Raw genomic sequence first — 15,453 nt, 5'->3', positions numbered from 1 at the left:
TTACTTTGATTTGATTCAGGTCCGTATCCACGGGGGCCGGGCCATTTCTAAATGTTTACTGTCTCCCCTAAAATTTTCACGGTAGGCTTGCAGTGACCTATGGTGATGAACTAAAATATGGTTGGATCGCCCTCCCTAACATCCACCGAGCACCCCTACATTTTTGGGTTGGCTACGGGCCAGATTTGCTTTGGTTTTGAGTTTTGCGTCCTTTTCAGTAGCGAGGCACTGTAGCTCAGTGGTAAGTAGCTTACCTCTGGTGCGTGGGGTCCCTTGTTCGCTCCCCGGCGAAGTAAGTTCGTGGTGGACATCATGTCCGTGGGTTTTCTCAAGTACTCCATTTCCTCCCACTTTCTCATTCCACTAATTCTTCCATCATCATTTAGTTGCTTTAATCATCATCTTCCTTAGCCTACAAGACTTAATCGTTTGCCATTAAACGAAAACATTTCATTTTATTTCAGCGGCGAGGCTATATGAGACGTGGACCTACTGAAAACATGGAACCCGAACCACATGAGCTCTCACCGGGAATCGAACGCCGGATCTTCCATGCCAAAGGCGCGTACGCTAACTGCTTAGCCATGGGGAACTCGTTACTTTGATTAAAATGTGTGGTCTAAGGGGGATGTGGTCGCCAACATTTTTAGGAAATATTTAGTTTCTCACGATGTTGTAATAAAATTATATTATTTTTGGCATTGAATTTAAAGTTGTAACACTTTTGCAGTAATTCTAAAATTGTATTGCTATAGCATTGAGTCTAAAGTTGTAATATTTTGCATTCCGTATTTTGATTCATTTAGGCTCTAATTTGCATATAGCTTTTATTTATTTATTTATTTTTTTTTTTTTTTTTGCATTTGTGATGTATTTTCACACTTATTAATAGCAATTTTATTTAGTCTAATTTGTATGTGCATTTTGTATCTGAATTGCACTTTGTGTGTTACATCTGTTAATTGTAATTTGCACTAGTTTAAGTGTAACTTCCTCTAATTATTTAAAGTTAAATTTGTTAATAGCACTATGCTTGTAATCTAAAATTGGAGTTATACCTTTTAAATTTATTTTATATAATGCATTTCGTGGACAATACAATTTCAGTTTTCAACTACCCCTCTCCCCGTTGTAAAAATTTAAGTGAGTCACTGAGTCGTTCAAATGAATCGATTCATTTTAGTGAGCGAACTATTGAGCGGCGATCTCAGAAGTGAATCGGTTTGCCCATCACTAGTCGTATGACTGAAAGTGTCCCCGAATTTTGTGAAAAAAAGATATTATTATACAGTGTAAATGATACAAAGGGGACTAGAGATAATAAATTGGTTTTTGTGTTGACACCAAGTCAATACAAAATAAAATACTGTAGTAGTAACAAAGACGCTTGATTAGCACGTAAATTCATAATAAATAACAATAAATGAAATAGCTGATAGGACACTAGTACTTACTTTTTAATTGATTTCAAATCTGCGACGTATTTTGGTGAAATAAATCCCACGTGCTTTGTTCTCTTGCTTCTTGCCAGCCACCAATATCCATAACCTTCATCTACAATTTCTAAGCGTTCTCCTTTGCGAAAACTTAAACCGTTCCGAATCTTTGCGTCACAATCGTATAAAGCAACACACACTTTCCCATTTGGCCTATCCATGACACAAGTTGAATATTCAATGCGTTTGAAAACCAGAAAAAAAAAAAGTTCTCGGTTGAAGGTAACACACAATCAATTGTTTATTTCTTTTCAAATCATTATACAGCTGAAAATCAGATCAAAGATAATGAATTCCAAACATTATATAAATAATATTTTAAAGTTATCAATGTTTCCCTTATAGAAAAAAAAAATATATATATCGGATAGAGAAATCGCTGATAAGCGCAAAAATGATAGTGAGTTGAACAAAGGTTTTTCTGAATGACTAAATATTATGTTCATGTCATGGGTGTTGTCAGAAATGATCAGAATAGAGTTAAACTGGTAGGTTCGCTTCATTTCTTCGAAATTTATGATTAAAATAACTCACATTATCTTCTGTTAGAACCACACTAATGAGCCTCATAGGGACTGTATATTATTAGAGTCACTCTAGTGGGCTTTATAAGTTTGTAATGTTATTAGGATCACACAACCAGGTAACTATATATGATACAAATAAATAGAATGATGACAAAAGGTAGTTTCGTCAAGGACGACTAAATAAGAAGATAGATAGAAATAAAGGAAAGTAAAAGCGGCCGAATGAATCTAATTACGGAAGAAACGGAAAACCTTGCAGGACAGACTATTCTGGATATCATGTAAAGGATAAATACAGATCTATTAGAAGACACAATATTTCACCACCTGTGAAACGAAGAAGAATTGAACCTGATTTGGCCGATAATACATCTAAACACAGCCGAAATAAGGCGATTTGTTTGAAACGCTGCCTAGATGGCAGGTATCATGGTAATACACGTAAGAAACTAAAAACTGTAGAAATAAAGAAAGCGGAAAACCGTATTCTGATTTGCGACTTTCAATGTGATTTGAATGAACTTGTTGGTCATGTAACAACCTAAAGTAGAGGCGTCCGAAAAGACATATCAAATTGATTCTTAATTTGACCAAATGCCTTAATGTTATGTGTTTTCTTTGATATTTGTATTATCAATCTCATTATTCGTGTTCCATGTTACTGAACTATGTTTAAAAGCATCTTTGTAATGCTAGGGTATATATTGAAGTTAATAAGTTTGTTTTCTATGAGGAATTTGATTTTCGATGTCAGAGAAGATCGTTTTCAATTGATTTTGCTTTCATTATGATTTCGTTTGTTATTCGTATCTTATTCGAGTTCTATTATGCTAAAAAGACATTAATTATTATGCTATGTCCTGATTATTATCGATATTTCAATCTCAATTTATATATTGTTTAACTATATCTTATATCCGATCATCTTATGTTCAAAGAACAACTATATGAATATCACATACATCTTTTTCAAAACCTTCTTCATGATGCCCAAGTAAATAATTATTAGATTGTAACAAAGCATGTAATGGCCCCGAAGAGGAATCAAACAAATTGTAAAAGCTTTTAATGGACCTGAAAAAGGGCTTAAAAATCAAAGAACTTGTAAATGCAATTTCGAATGCGCCTTATCGTCGATGAAATGTATAAATATATGAAGATGATGATAAAATTAAAATAAATAAATATGATAATAATACTATTATAGAATTAAATATGAAATATATGTATAGTTAAATGAATTGTAACTTTTAAATATACGAGGTGCATTCGAAAACTCGAATAATTAACATGTATATGTAAACAGTTCAGAATTCTTTTTCTTTTTATGAAAGTTAATGAATAAAAAGAAAAGTCCGTTCGGGCGTCATTATATACAACGGTACGTTGTATATTTTTATATTTTTGGGCAATAAGTAGTTTTTATGTGTACCAACCCAGGTTATTTTGAAGAAGAAGAAGTTAGTTAAAAATAATATGATTGTCAATATATAAAGATATTCAGATGTCAAAAAAAATTAATAAGATTGTCAATACGTGGTAGGCAGGACAACCAGGTAACAATATATGATATAAATAAATAGAATGATGGCAAACGTAACTTCGTCAGGAACGACTAAATAACAAGATAGATAAAAAATAAAGGAAAGTAAAAGCGGCCGAATGAAGTGTGTATTATTTTAATAAAAAATTAGATTACGATAAAAGAACCAGTGCATATCGTACTACTACATCATAATGAAAATTTTCCGATTCATGAAAATTCCTTTCACTTGTTTCTACAAAGAATAAAACTTTCCGATTCATAAAAAGTTGTTTTACTTCTTGCTTCAAAATGAAAATTTTCCTAGTTATAAAAAGTTTTTTCATTTTTTCCATACACGACAGAAAATTTTTCAATTCATGAAAAATTGTTTCAGTTGTTCTACATAGTACCGGAAATTTTCTGATCCATGGAAATTTTCAGATTCTTTAAACGATCTTGCACTTTGCAATGCTTCTATGCATGAAGTCAATCAATTTTGTGGTTAATGAGGAATTGATACTTGATCACTGATATTTTTAGAACGGAAAATTTTCTGGGAAAATATAGGGGACAAATTTCCGCAGAAAATTTTCCACCTCACATCACTGAATTGTAATGTTATTAGCATGACATTGGTGGGCCAATAGGATCATGCTAGTGGGCTGTAGAAGATTGTAATGTTATTAGTCTTATAAGGCTTACTAACATGATCCTATTAACATTATGCTATTAGAATCACGGTAGTGGACCTTATAACATTGTAGTGCTTTAGAATTACACTAGATGGCCAATATCTTGAAAACGGTAAGAGTGTTGCAAAAAACTCCATCACTTCTTTGTGATAGTTTTTGGTGCTCTACCGAATGGAGGGCTCAAAATTGAAAAAATCGAAATTAACAGACACACAGACATAGAGAATTCAGTAACGAACTTTCTAAGTTCGTTGGAAAGTAAAAGGAACTTGCTTATGCAGACGCAACATCTCTAAATAAAGTAATAAGGAGAAAAAAATAGTTTAACGTCCCATGGTTATGCCTTTTAAGCTAAAGAAGACGCTTAATTAATGAAAGTGAAACTTTTTGTGCTCTCCCACTGGGAATCGAACCTGTGACCATGTTCAAAGGCGCTAGCCACTAGACCAGAAGGGAAGACTATAATAAGGTGAAAAAATCTTCACGTTTTAGTCCCGCAGTTATACCGTATAGGCTAAACGAGATGGTAATTACGAGAAATGAATAGAAGAAAGTGGGAGGAAACCGGAGAGCCCTGAGAACCCCCCATACTATATATATATTAAGGTAGAAATAACACTATTAATGCACATTTAAATCAATCTTAAGAAGAAGAAATTATACACAAATTCTCTGACATTATATATACTTTCCAAAATATTTTCAAGTTGCATACACTGTAAGTACCGCTCCCTTCAGTGTAACTCGCCTGCCTTCACTTCCTGCTGGTTTTGCAGTGGAGTGGAGGACGAGGTGGCCGAGTGGTTATTAGCAGCGTTGGACTGCTAATCCAATGGGCTCTACCCACATGGGTTCCAAACCATTTTTATATTTTTCTCTTTTCCGTTATATTATTCCTACTTTCACTGTAACGAAAAGCAAAAGATATTTGTTTAACGGACGAGTGGTCGAGTGGTTAAGGCGTTGGACTGCTAATCCAATGGGCTCAGCCCGCGTGGGTTCGAATCCCATCCTCGTCGAATGTTATTATACTTTTCTTCTCTCCGTTATATTATTCCTACTTTCATTATAATGAAAAGCAAAAGATGTTCGCTCAATGGACGAGGTGGCCGAGTGGTTAAGGCGTTGGACTGCTAATCCAATGGGCTCTGCCCGCGTGGGTTCAAATCCCATCCTCGTCGGATATTACGTTTTTCTTACAGTCTAAATATACTCAAAATTACATATCAATCATATTGGTAATTTTAAAAATTAAATATTTTGAAAACTAGAAAATTAATTATGATTGTTTTTTTTTTCTGTTAATTACAAATTTTTTGTTCTTCTAATGTTCTCCCATGATGAGTACGAAATTTAATAAGTGACGTTAGATCGGGAGGAAGAAGTAGCGGATTCCTTCACATTTTATTTTTGGGAACAAGGTACAGTGCTTTCTCAGTCTGTTTCTATTACATTTTTATTCAATCTTATTATTATTATTTTATAAATAATTTAAATTCGTATAATTGTTTTTCCATAATTCCCTTGAACATAACTGTGTAGTACATACGTGTACCTACCTTTAGTGCGAACGGCCCTGGGTTCGATTCCCGGTAGAAACACTCCACGCCAGTTTTTTCAGGCCAAACATCTTGAGTGGGGTTTTTCTGGATTTTCCTCATTCACACCATTCAAATGCCTGTATGATACCTAACATATAGGTCTCAGACCGCTTTCTTCCCTCTCCAATCCTTTCTTCTTTCCCTTTCCTTGGTTAATGTGATCGCCAAGATATGTCATTCTTCATACGTGACGGGCTAACATGGCCATAGATGCCGAAAGCCCAGAAATCTAATTTCTAATCTTAATCTTAGTGACGGGCTAACATGGCCATAGATGCCGAAAGCCCAGAAATCTAATTCCTAATCCTAATCTTAGTGACGGGCTAACATGGCCATAGATGCCGAAAGCCCAGAAATCTAACTCCTAATACTAATCCTAATGACGGTCTAACATGGCCACAGATGCCGAAAGCCCAGAAGTCTAATTCCTAATTCTAATCCTAGTGACGGGCTAACATGGCCATAGATGCCGAAAGCCCAGAAATCTAATTCCTAATCCTAATCCTAGTGACGGGCTAACATGGCCATAGATGCCGAAAGCCCAGAAATCTAATTCCTAATCCTAATCATAGTGATGGGCTAACATGGCCAAAGATGCCGAAAGCCCAGAAATCTAATTCCTAATCCTAATCCTAGTGACGGGCTAACATGGCCAAAGATGCCGAAAGCCCAGAAATCTAATTCCTAATCCTAATCCTAGTGACGGGCTAACATGGCCATAGATGCCGAAAGCCCAGAAATCTAACTCCTAATACTAATCCTAATGACGGTATAACATGGCCATAGATGCCGAAAGCCCAGAAATCTAATTCCTAATACTAATCCTAATGACGGTATAACATGGCCATAGATGCCGAAAGCCCAAAAGTCTAATTCCTAATCCTAACGAGTAGCTACAGACATTTCCCAAATTTACTGCGCTTCTGTTTAGTTTTCGAAAAATGATTACTAAAATTTGACATTTAGTTTAATAGAAGAAAATTTAAAGGCAATATAAAATAACATTTCCAGGGAGTAGGGTGTACTAATTCCAAGTGACTTAGTTTGGTTCAGGATATCTGACCCAGGGCCAGCCCTAGGCAATTTTCTGCAACATGCAATGGCCTCATTTGCCACACTTTTCTCCAGAAAGAACAAATCTTAAAAGCCACCATTTTAAGTATGTTATCTCATCATGAAGAACGAAGGGGAAGGAAAGTGCACTCGCACTCAGAAAGGCTTAAATGTTACAAATACAGTCTCGTTGTGTCTGCTTTTTTTAAAAAATAATAATAATCTATTATGATAGTGAAAGATAAAACAAATACACTTGCAGAGGAAAGATGGTAATCTTTTATAGAATTCAATATTAAGCTTCAATCTCAATATATCAGTTTGCAATTCCAATGCAACTTGCTCTTTTATCTATATTTCTTTATTTGCTTTCTACATCTGCTAAAAATTAAAAAAAAAAAAAAAAAAACTTGTTTCCACCTTCAATGATAAGGAACTTGTATGTGACAAAGACAAGACTAGTTTCCATGTCAAAACTGTGATAACTAATTAAATGGAACAGATTTTCCCTAGTATCTGAGAATTGAGTTCTTGTATTTGACAACAATCAAGCAATTTATACTGGGATTTCTTTGATCATTTACTTTAGCACTGTCCATGTGTGCATGCAAACTAATGCAACCTAAACATGATTTATGAATGTAGTACTCAAATAGAAGGTCAGCTTCGTAAATTTAACTACCATCATCATGAAATCTGTTTCTAACAAGAAATATTTATTATAAATAATATAGTTATGACAGATTTTGCTGCCTCTCGAATCTTGCCGCGCTGTGTAAATGCACGTGTTGCACATATGGCAGGAGCGGATATAGGACCAACTTCTGGGGATCGGGCGCCGGTGGGTTGTCATATTGCTACTTAGAGCTACTTTTAAGAGCTTCAAACTCTGGGATGGGTTATATATATATATATATATATATATATATATATATATATATATATATATATATATATATATATATATATATAATAAGAAAGTTTCATCTTCTGGGGGAGGCAATTGCACCGATCGCCCCCCCTGGATCTCCCAGTGACATATGGTAGAGCCGGCCCTAATCTGATCACGTTCTTCGGTTTGTGTGGCGATGGTCCTCCGGATTATTCTTGAAGCCGTAGAAGGAGTTAGGCTTTTTGTCTCAAAAGGGAGAGCAAGAATCTTATTGAAAGATGTGAAAATAATTTAAAATACCACACCTCATGTGAAGTTCACAATTTGTAAGGGCGGCGTCTTTATTTTGCCATCCATATATTTATTACCTGGAGATTTTAACTTTCAGCTCTTTATACGCTGCCAAGGTTATGAAAGATAGGGTCATATTAAAGTCGGGTGGGAATTGTGACCGATGCAGTTGACGGATCCACAGGAAATACACCATCATGTAAGACTAACCCACTGTATAAGCAGTTCTCAATCAAAATATCTCATCCATTGGCGTGGGAGGTCCGGGTTCGATTCCCGGTGGGAGCTCATGTGGTTCGGATTCCACGTTAATCGGTAGGTCCACGTCTTATATAGCCTCGCTGCTGAACGGGACGTTAAAATCAAGTCAAGTCAAGTCAAAATATCTCATCCCTAAGAGAGCTAAATTGCTACAAGACCATGCCTATAGTTCCTTGGAATGATGATTTTCGGAGGTGATCCAGGAGGAATCCCTCCCGAAGCCACGAAATTTCCACCGGGATATTCTGTCCTGCTCAATATTGAAAAATGAAATATTTAACTTTAATGTCCCATGATTATATCTGTTAGGCTAAGGGAGATGATGATTAAAGCAAATGAATGATGGTGGAATAACTGGTGGAATGAGAAAGTGGGAGGACACGGAAGTACCTAGAGAAAACCCACGGTCACGTTGTTGTGCACCACAAACTTACTTGGCTGGGGATTAAACCAGCGACCCCACACATCAGAGGTAAGCACTCTACCAGTGAGCTGCCGTCCCCTCCCTACGTGCTCAATATTGTTTTACTGTACAGTGTGTTTGAAAAAGAACTCCCTAGTTTTAATGTGTCCTAGAATCTGTACAAAGTGACATACACTATTCTAGTTTGTGGTGTTTGATTCATCAACTCTCCAAGTTTGGCTTCCCTGCAGTTGGCAGGTCTGCTTGACCTTGAGACGGCACCAGTGCTATTTTTTTCCTCTGTTTCCTCAGTTCAGTCCAGGCAGGCGTGCAGTGCAGAGCAACTCAGCAACAATGTGTACTCCACAACAGGAAGCGCAGTGTGTTATTTGGCTTGTAAAAATTGAGTCAGTTATAACAGTGCAACGTAATTTTAGACGTCAGTATGGTGTGAACTACCTACAGCAAAAACTATCTGTCATTGGCTAAAGTCTTTCAAGGAAACCGGTAATGTCTTAAAAGCAAAATCACCAGGTAGACCGAGAACTTCTCAAGATATTGTTGAACAGATCCGTGTTTCTTGTGTTCGGAGCCCGAAAAGTCATTGGCCAGACGTAGTCTACAATTAGAAGTGCCTAAAGGTACTGTGTATGATGTTGTGCGTAAAAGACAAGATGCGCGCCTACAAATTGCAACTGTTACACGAAATTAAACCTACTGATAAAATCGAAAGGTAGCAATTTGCTATTCACTTTCTACACAGAATTCATGATGATGTCAATTTTTTAAAAGATATTTTCTTTTCTGATGAGGCTAAATTTCATGTCAGTAGAACAGTTAATCGTCATTTACGGGAAAGAATCGTCGCTAGGGTTGGGACAGTTACACCTGAAATGTTGGTGAATACGTGGCGAGAAGTGGAATATCGTCTCGACGTGTGCAGGGCCATAAATGGATCCCACGTCGAAGTATAGCAACATTACACAAAACTTCAAGGAATTTTCTTTCATGATATGTACTCATTGATGTAAGTTTTCATTCATTTCCCAATTAAATTTATACTTAAAACTAGAGATTTCTTTTTCAAACACCCTGTATTTCCGTAAAACTACTTTTCACCAACAGTGTATTGAAAGCCCCCTCCCCCTTGAGAAAATCTGAAATCATCACAAGAATAAACATGTTATGAATTTTCCTATATCACGAAAAATGCGCCCTGATATGTAACTGCGTACCAGTATTGAATAAAAATATCATTTTTTACCCATGTTATTACACGATAAAATGCACAAACACAAAATCTGTACTCTACGAACTTTCCTTCCTTTGCCTCCCCTCTCCTGCACACCTAAAATATATATATATATATATATATATATATATATATATATATATATATATATATATATATATATATATATATATATATATATATATATATATATATATATATATATATTAAAGTCAACATTGTGCTTTGTAATACGATTTCAATAATTATTATCTTATCATTTCGTACCAATGTTTGTTTTCTGATTGGAACAATGCTTCTTTAGAAAAAAGAAAAGAAAAGAAAACCAGTTGAGAATGCTTTAAGAGCATTGCAAGAATAAACATAAAAAGAACTGCTTGTTGTCTACGGCAAATTGCTTTTGTAAAAAGATTGATTGATTTTAGTTTAACGTCCCTTTTAGCAGCGAGGCTATATGAGACGTGGACCTACTGATTAATGTGGAATCCGAACCGCATGAGCTCTCGCCGGGAATTGAACCCGGGTCTCCCATGCCAAAGGCGCGTACGCTAACCGCTTAGCCACGAAGTAGCACTCATTTGTAAAAAGAAAAAAACAAAGATGGTGGTAGGCTATTTGTCTCTTATAACTAGAGAAAGAATAAAATATCTTTTAAGTTTCATGCCCTACGGTTATGCCGGTTAGGCTAAAGGAAACGGTGATGATGAGAAATGAGTGTAATAGTGGAATGTAGAAAATGGGAGGAAACAGGAGAACCCCGAGAAAAGCCACGCCCACGATGTTTGTCCTCCACAAAGTTCACTTGCCGAGAGATAGAGAATAATTGGATATAGGAAGCTGAAATGCCTAAGAAGCAAGTTGCTTGAGTCATAATAGTCTGGATATTAAAACAGTAAAATATTGAATTGAACGATTCGAAGCAGAAGGGAAATAGGAATTACAAACTAAAACGAAATTTAATAAACTGTAAGTGACAAGGAAAAACGAAAATGTTTCGATTATTGTAGCTGACGCAGCAAACCCATTGCTGCTGCAAACAAATCTGAAAACAACTTTAGGACTGGAATTCAGTGCAGAGACATGTAACTGAACTCATATTATTTGTTCTGCTTTGCAGGCCAAATTAACAGATGCATATATACATGCTCGCTTAGAGTTCGCTAGGGCGCACATCAACACGCCCCAAGACTCCTGGAAGCATGTAATAGGGAGTAATAAGAAAGTGTTTAGTTTATACGAAGGAGGAAACGTGTGAAAACGTTCTACAATATATTGTTTTACGAAGACATATGTTCAAAATTGAGGACTCAAAATTAAAAAAAAAAAATTAGCAAAATATCATCTCAGTCTATGACTTAAGATTCCCGAGATATGGTTCCTTAAATCTTCCGAAATCCGAACTTTTTTTTTTTGGCCAATACCTGGGAAACGGTCGCCAGTTGGCCACTGGCCACCGATTACTATTTGGCACCAAAATGTTCATCCTCCTCTTAGGTATTGATCAACACCAATATGATCTTTGTATGACGTACGGGTTCCGAGATATGGTCTCTTAGATCCCCCGAAATCGGAACATTTTTGGCCAATATCTCGGGAACGGTAAGAGTGACTCGAAAAATTCCATAACTTCTTTTATTTTCTCATGCTTTATTGAATAGAGGGCTCAAAATTGAAATATTAGTAAATAACAAACAAACAAACAAACAAATATATATATATATATATATATATATATATATATAGATAGATAGATAGATAGATAGATAGATAGATAGATATAGGGTGTTTCAAAACAACACCGACAACATTTGGGAGGCGATTCCTTTCACCAAGATAAGACAAAAAATATAGACTAACCTGGGTGCACAAATGCTTCCTTTCGGAGTTACAGGCTGCCGAAAAAATTAACTTTAAAAGTCCATAGCTCAAATACTATGAAACATATCGTAGTCAGGTCAAGATTTGACTTAGGAACTAATATGTGCGCTATCCAAAAATCTATGTTTCAGAATCTTAAAATACTCACGCAACATTTTTCTACCAGAGGGGGTTTGACTGCGGGAATATAATTTCAAGTACTCACTAGCTACCTCTATAAAAATTGTTGTGGAAATACCGCAGGACTATGAAACATGGATATTTGGATAGGGCATATACTAGTTCCTAAGTGAAGTTTTGACCCGAGTATGGTAGGTTCCATAGTTTTGGAGCTAAAGACCTTTAAAACTCATTTTTTCATGTTTTCGGGAGCCCATAACTCCTAAAGGAAGCATTTGTGCACCTAGGTTGGTCTATAATTTTTGCCTTATCTTGGTGTCAGAAATCACCTCCCAACGGCGCCGGTGTTGTTTTGAAACACTCTGTATATACACAGAATTCAGTAACGAACTTTTTAATTTCGTTGAAAAAGAAAAGAAAGAAAGAAAGAGATTTTGCTATTACAACCTTCTGCCATTTTATAGATACTGCCTTTTTCTCTATGAAGTCTTAATGTATTCTTCTGAAAAAATATTATTTTCTTTCTTTCTTTCTTAATCCAGTGTAATGCTATTCATTTGTTACTTTCTCTCAATTGCATCAGGAACGAATGTTTAATTCCTCTCTCTCTCTCTCTCTCTCTTTCTGTTTCTTTCTTTCTTTCTTTTTCCTGATTACTTTTCGTATGTTTTTCCTGGTGTACCGCACAAGTAGCATCTTCTCTCCACAAGCGTTCACACGAGCCCCAAAGAAAGAAGTAGTTGCTCCCTGTCATCGAGAAGGGTTGGGAAATGTCAAAGTGTTTATACTCACAAGTCTTTGCTACATCCGCATTGCTTCACGAATTTGGAGCAAGACGTTTTTAAATCTTTTGTAGTGTACGTATGTAAAATTATTTTTAAATAATCTGCTAAAACATTTAAAGATTTGTTTTTTTTTTATAAAACTTTTTCTTTCTTTTTACGTAAATCGTCATGATAAGAACGAAAAACCATGCTAACACAGACAAATTTCATTTGATTTTCGAATAAGAATCTCTCCCTTCAACTACCGTACTTTCACACACAAAAAGCCAAAACGGTAATATGTTTAAACTGTTATTTTGACGAGGACATTCTGTGTTAGCCAACATTTGGTCGGTGATTTTTCTCGGGGCTCCCTTTCCTCCCACTTTCCCATTCCACCAATTTTTCCATCATCGTCGTCTCCCTTAGCCTATAGGGCATATCGTGGGACGTTCAACTGAAAGATGAAAAGACGACGGCATGCTGGAAAATAATGACTATTTTATATAAGAAAGCGGATTAAGTTATCGGTATAAAACAAACCTTGTACAGTAAACGAAAAAAGTTCTTTCTGTTTGATAAAATTAGTTTCGTAAATTTCAGAATAAAAGGATAATTTAAGTAGAGTTTTCAATAAATTAAAAAGAATGTTGTATTCTGTACGTTCCAGCTATGCCACCGTTATTCTCAAAATAAGTTACACCGAACGGAAAGAACTTTTGTCGCTGAGTGTACATTACTAGTACTTTAACCCTTTTACTGCTGGGCTTATAAAGCTTATTCAGCTTCCTATGTGTTTGTGCATATTTAGATGTGTATCAGGTAGTAAGAAAAGGCAGGCATATGGAATACATGGGAAATAAATCTAACATAAGACAAGTACAATATTTTTTGCGATTGTTCGGCTACTATATTACCGAGCTAGACGCAGATTCGATTTGTTTGCATTAACAAGCTACTGTGTCTACTCGGGATCGGGATTGGGATTGAGTATTTTAATTTAAAGATTATATATATATATATATATATATATATATATATATATATATATATATATATATATAGATAGATAGATAGATAGATAGATAGATAGATAGATAGATAGATAGATATAGATATACATAGATATACATAGATATAGATATAGATATATATTGCATGATCACCCCGGTGATCAACACATTTCTCCCAACGTGTGTCCTGTTTCATAGTTACGTCATTGTAAGATTTCTCATCTTGAAAATGGAACCAGAGTCTGACTTCCAGCATTACTGTGGCGTCAGAGCCGAACGGGAAACCACTCTGCTGTTCCTTAACGTTTGGAAAAACATTAACAAAATCTGATTCAGCCAGCTTCAAACTGTATGCAGGGTGAGGTATGACAGGGAAAGAAAGGCACTGAAAAATGAAATTATTACAGGGTGTCCGGAATGGGACTGACGGTTTTTAAAAGTATTGTTTTAATATGGTCAGAGATACAGAAGAAAAAGAAACATGTATTTTAAAGAACTCAAAAAGTTTATTTGGTTTTACAAGTCATTCTAACTCAGTATAACTCCACGTGAACTCCATTTGTAACTCTTACAATATCTAGCCTGAACTCAATCTCTTTCCACGTATTCTGTAACATCTGTGATGTTACTGAAACAACCGCATCTCTAATACGATTCTTCAGTTCATCAAGATTACACACCTTTTAACCAGAATATACAAGGTCTTTCACATACCCCCCACAGGAAGAAGTCCAGGGGCTCACTTTTTGTATCTGCACACCACCACACTCATTGCGCCTTTTCGACTACCGACGCCATTTCCGTTTATCGGCGATACTAGCGCCGTCACCGGTAGTTGTTCAAGCATGAAAATTTGCTGAACGAAACTTTTTGAGTTTTCCTTCAATATGAATGTTTTTTTCTCCTTCTGTATCTCTGACCACATTAAAACTATACACTTTTAAAAACCGTCAGTCCAATTCCGGACACCTTGTATTTGAGTTTTATGTCCCGCGGTTATTCTCTTTAGGCTAAAGGAGACGGATAATTAATGAAACTTAATGGTTGTGAAATTAGATTTTTGTACTCCCGCACCGGTCATTGAATCCAAGACCAAAGCCACTTTATGTTCATGGTATTGAAGCAACTGTTGGCGTGTGCTCATTCTTCTGAGTTTCATATAAGGAACCCGCCGTGCTTAAACTTTCCGGTATCTAGTTCTGCGATTATCACCTCATTCGCTCCGGTGATATATCACAGTTCACAATAAGCTTTTGTCTGTCTAATGCGCTAGTTCTTTCGAATCAATTCATTAACATGACTACGATGAGGTTCATCCGTTACAATGCGTAGCCTTCTACTTTATCATTTGTCAACCAAATCAGGGATCGCTCCCGTGGAGCTTTCTGTACGGGCACGAACAGACCAATATCTTAACATACTGATGTCTAGACAGTCCTCTTCGTAAACAATCCCCACTCTCCAATACCTGTCATAAGAAACACATGTTCTGCTGTGAGAACTTTGAATATCGCACGCTGCTTCTTCCGTACTAATGTAGTGTTCTACGTGTAGCCACATTTTTATGCTACAGCTTATAATAAGTCATGTTTGATCCCTATTTGTCCCTGTTCGGGAGCCAATTTATCAATAATCACCTACAACTGATATATCTCTCTGTGAGAAGACACGAATTTATAAGATAG

The 15,453-nt window shown here is 36.0% G+C and overlaps 1 protein-coding gene and 2 non-coding genes across 4 annotated transcripts in view; all 3 read left to right on the top strand.

The window, feature by feature from the left end:
* The window catches only part of LOC145670483 (uncharacterized), a 99,328-nt gene that overhangs the window by 12,390 nt on the left and 71,485 nt on the right, over positions 1-15,453 (top strand). The window lies entirely within an intron of this gene.
* TRNAS-GCU (transfer RNA serine (anticodon GCU)) lies at positions 5,178-5,260 on the top strand. Its single transcript has one exon. It is a non-coding gene; the product is annotated as a tRNA-Ser (tRNA).
* On the top strand, positions 5,340-5,421 carry TRNAS-GCU (transfer RNA serine (anticodon GCU)). The gene has a single exon. It is a non-coding gene; the product is annotated as a tRNA-Ser (tRNA).

The sequence above is a fragment of the Thermobia domestica genome, chromosome 14, assembly GCF_964235325.1.
Source record: "Thermobia domestica chromosome 14, izTheDome1.hap1.1, whole genome shotgun sequence".
In the NCBI taxonomy this organism is placed as follows: Eukaryota; Metazoa; Arthropoda; class Insecta; order Zygentoma; family Lepismatidae; genus Thermobia; species Thermobia domestica.
Note: the sequence above shows the minus strand (reverse complement) of the source record. Positions and strands in the feature narration are given on the sequence as shown.